Source organism: Pteronotus mesoamericanus, unplaced genomic scaffold, assembly GCF_021234165.1.
Source record: "Pteronotus mesoamericanus isolate MK-2021 breed Mesoamerican mustached bat unplaced genomic scaffold, CSHL_Meso_final contig_228, whole genome shotgun sequence".
In the NCBI taxonomy this organism is placed as follows: Eukaryota; Metazoa; Chordata; class Mammalia; order Chiroptera; family Mormoopidae; genus Pteronotus; species Pteronotus mesoamericanus.
In genome coordinates this window covers 855,127-859,379 of record NW_026555095.1, presented here as the reverse complement: position 1 = coordinate 859,379, position 4,253 = coordinate 855,127, and the positions used below count along the sequence as shown (strand labels likewise).

The following is a 4,253-nucleotide window of genomic DNA, read 5'->3' as shown; positions in this document are numbered from 1 at the left end:
AATATAAAATGGTGCAGCTGCTATGGAAAACAATTTGTTGATTCCTCAAAAGTTAAACAAAGAATTGCCATGATTCAGCAATTTACTCATAGAGATCGCAAAGAATTGAAAACAAGAACTCAAATATTTGCATACTAATGTTCATACCAAAAATATTTGCAATAGCCAAAAGGTAAAAACAGCGCAAATGGCCATCAACAGAAGAATGGATAAATAAAATGTGGTATATACATTACAAAAGAACATTATTTGGCTATAAAAATAAATAAAATACTAATACATGCTACCACCTTAAATGAACCTCGAAAATGTTATACTAAGTTAAAAAATCCAGTAACAAAACACCTCATATTGTATGATTCTATTTATACGAAATATATCCAGAATAGATAAATCCATAAAAACAGAAAAAAGATTTGTGGGTTCAAAGACTGTGGGAAAAGGGAAATGGAGAGTGACTGCCTAACGGATGTGAGGTTTTCTTTGGGGATTATGAAATATTTGGAACTTGATAAAAGTGTGGCTGCACAACATTGTTCATGTACTAGATGCTACTGAACTGTATATTTTTAAGTAGTTAATTTAAAGTTACATGAATTTTAACTTAAAGAAATACCCCATTACCTCATTTGAAATGTATTCAATTATCAGATTCCTCTCTATTCTTCAATAATATTAAAATAACATCTAAGAATCAGATGTTTTTAAAAAAAAAATTATGAGAACTGTATTAGTCTACTAGGACTTCCATAACAAAATAGCATAGACTAGATAGCTTAAAACAACAGAAAATTATTTTCTTACAGTTCTGGAGACTAGAAATCCAAGATCCAAGTGTCAGCAGGGTTGGTTTCTCCTGAAGCTTCTCTCCTTCACTTGCTGATGGCTGTCTTCTAGCTTGGTCCTCAGATGACTTTTTCTCTGTGTGAGTGCATCCTTGGTCTCTTCCTCTTCTTACAAGGTCACCAGTCAGATTAGATTGGGATCCCACCCTTAGACCTCAATTAACCTTAATTACCTCTTTAAAGGCCCCATCTCCAAAAATAATTATATTGAAAGTTAGGGCTTCAACACACAAGTTTTGGTGGAACACAATTCAGTCCATAGTAGATGCAAATAAAACAACATCAGCAAACCAGATTCACATTCTTTCCTTGGAAGTTTTCTTTCTCAAATCAATATTTAAATTTAAATAGTTCCAATCAAAATCCATCAGGCTTTTTTTTAATGCTGTTGTTGGAATTGGACAAAATTCTTCTAAAATTCACTTGGAAGAACAAATTATGAAGTATTTTTAAAGAAAAGTAATGAGCCCTGGCTTGTGTGACTCAGTGGAATGAGTGCCAGCCTGCAAACCAAAGGATCACCGGTTCGATTTCCAGTCAGGGCACATGCCTGGGTTGCAGACCAGGTCCCCAGGAGGGAGCATGCTAGAGGCAACCACACATTGATGTTTTTCTCCCTCTTTTTCTCCCTCCCTTCCCATCTCTCTAAAAATAAATATTTTAAAAAAACCTAATGAAAAGGAATTTTCTTTATGAGATATTAATGTGTATTTTCAAGGTAAAACAATAAAAACAGCATGGTAGAGATACCAGGACAGATCATTTTTTTCTTGATGAAATGTGAGTGAAATGTCCAGAAATAGACTGAAGTATATATTAGAGAGTGGTATATAGAAAAGCTAGTATTTTTATATTGGTGGAAAAATAACCTTTTTTTCATGGTATTAGAATATCTAGCTAACCTTTTAAAAATAATATTAGGTTAGATCTTACAGCATATAGCAAAATAAAATACAGAAAGATTAAAGCTTAATTGTTTAAAAAATACACTCACATACAATCATGTTACATAAAGAAGTCCTACATATCAATAAGAAAAAGACAAATCCAATATAATAATGGGCAAAAAATGTGAACAAGTACTTCATAAAAAAGGATATTCAATTGGCCAATAAGTATCTGCAAAGGTGCTCAACGTCATTAGCCATAAGGGAAATACAAATAAAAACCCCAATGAGAACCAATCCAACAGAACAGCCAACAGTGAAATGGCAAGGATATGGAATAACTCAAATACCTTACACATTGCTGATGAGAGTGTAAAATGGTACTGCCATTTTGGAAGACTTGGCAGTGTTTACTAAAGAAAAATATAAGTGTATTCTAAAATGCAGGAATCCCATAATCTGGTATATCCTAAGAGAAATGAGCACTTAGGTCCACCAAAACACGTGTACAAGAAAGTTCTTAACAGTTCTAACGTCAACCAACATCAGAATTGATAGATTGTGCTATAATACAATGGAATACTTCAGAGTAATGAAAAATATCTGCTGCTACATGTAGGAATATGAATGAATTTCACAGGCATAAGGTTAAATAAAAGAGGCTGTAACAAAAGTCATACTGTGTGATGTTCAAAAGCCAGAAAAACTAAGCTATAGACACAGTGATTAGAATAGCACTTAACTTTGGGAAGGGTATTCACTAGGTGGGGTCATGGGGGAACTTGCTGGAGTGCTGGAAACATTCTACATCTTGATTTGGTGGTGTATACACAGATCTATACATAGGGGAAAACGTATCAAGTTGCACACTTGAGTGTTAACTTTGTGTAAAAAAAAGAAATACACATACACTGAAAAGTACTGAAAAAGGACGTGAGCAACATTTCTGTAATCTTAAAAGTCAGGTAAGGTCTTCTTCAGCATGACTTCAAAGATAAAACTTACAAAGAGCTATGACCAGTGTGACTCAGCTGGGCATGGCTCTGCAAAGCAGGAGTGGCTGGTTTGACTCATTGGGGCACATGCCTGGGTTGCAGGTGGGTCCAAGTTGGGAGCATGTGCTAGAGCCGGCCAGTCAACGATTGCCTCCTTCTTTTTCTTCCTCCCTTCCCCTCTCTCAAAAAATAAATAAAATCTTTTTTAAAAACTGTGAAAAGAAAAAAATTAATTTAATAAAAATAAAAAATGTAAAACTTCTACATGGCAAAAAAGAACAGGAAAATTTATTTGCAATTTATACAGCAGAGAATTAAAATGCTTATTAGAAACTCTTACAAATCTTTAAGCAAAAAACAAGAGCATGACTAGGACATCCACACACAAAAAAAGATATCAAAAAGCCATTATGCATGTAAAAAGGAATGATAATTAAAACAAGATACTATGTTTCATTCATCGGGTAAGCAAAAATGAAAAATATATACAGAATTGGAGTTGGTGTAGGGAAATAAAGCTCTCATATATTACTAGTGGAGCTATAAATGGGCTCAACTTTTCAGGAAAGCTTTTTAAATATAGTACTTTCGAAAGATCAAAATGAACATATTTCCTTAACCAAGCAATTTCACATTAAAAAGTTGTCTTAAAAAAAAAAAATCCTCCTTCCGTCTCTGCCTGCCTCAGCAAGTGGAGGCCCCGTTCCCTGCAGCTCCCGCCACGTCTGTGCATCTGCCATGGATGCCGGACTGCTTCGGCTTCTTGATCAAGAGGAGCCAGCAGGCATACAGCACTGAACCCAAAAACCTGAAGGCCCGCAACTCCTCTTCGCTGCAACGGGCTGATTCACCGCAAGACGATGGGTGGGGAGCCAGAGGGCGATAGCAAAGTTGTAGTGATCTTCATAAAGCGGAGATCCGGCCAAAGAAAGCTGGCCACCTCCAAGTGTGAACCACCATCAACGAAAATACCCGGGCCACCCTGAGCAGAGCCTCAGGCACTCAAAGGGCAAAACCAAGCACCGCCCAGATCTCCGCACAGCCGCCAACTGCGGGGCCAGCGCCATCCCGTTCAGCCAGAAGCCGGGGGTGAAAAGGCAGTGGGCCTGCCCCACCAAGAGGTCTTGAGCACTCCCTGCCCCCAAAGCAATAAAGCTATTAGCCAATTTTCTTCCAGAGAGGGAAAGGGAGAGGAAGAGGGGAGGGGAGGGGGAAAAGGAGAAGGAAGGGAGAGGGAAAGAAAGAAAATGACAAGCTTGTAAAATGTCAGTGCAATGATGGTCAATACATCACTGTTAAAAGGAACAGAATAAATTCATATAATTGATTATATGCAAATTTCAAAATAGCTACTGTTTATGAAGCACATATGAGCTAATTATGTATATTATCTTATTTAGTTGTCACAAGAACTGTGTGAACTATTACTCCCATTTTCATCTGCAATGAAAAAATTGAAGTTCAGAGAAGCAATGAGATTTGCCCAAGCTCAACAATCTAGTAAATGTCAGGGAGAGAATTAGAAC

General features: G+C 36.8%; 1 pseudogene; it reads left to right on the top strand.

The window, feature by feature from the left end:
• The first annotated feature begins 3,469 nt into the window (after positions 1 to 3,469).
• On the top strand, positions 3,470 to 3,855 carry LOC129069639 (60S ribosomal protein L28-like; annotated as a pseudogene).
• The last annotated feature ends 398 nt before the right edge of the window (positions 3,856 to 4,253 follow it).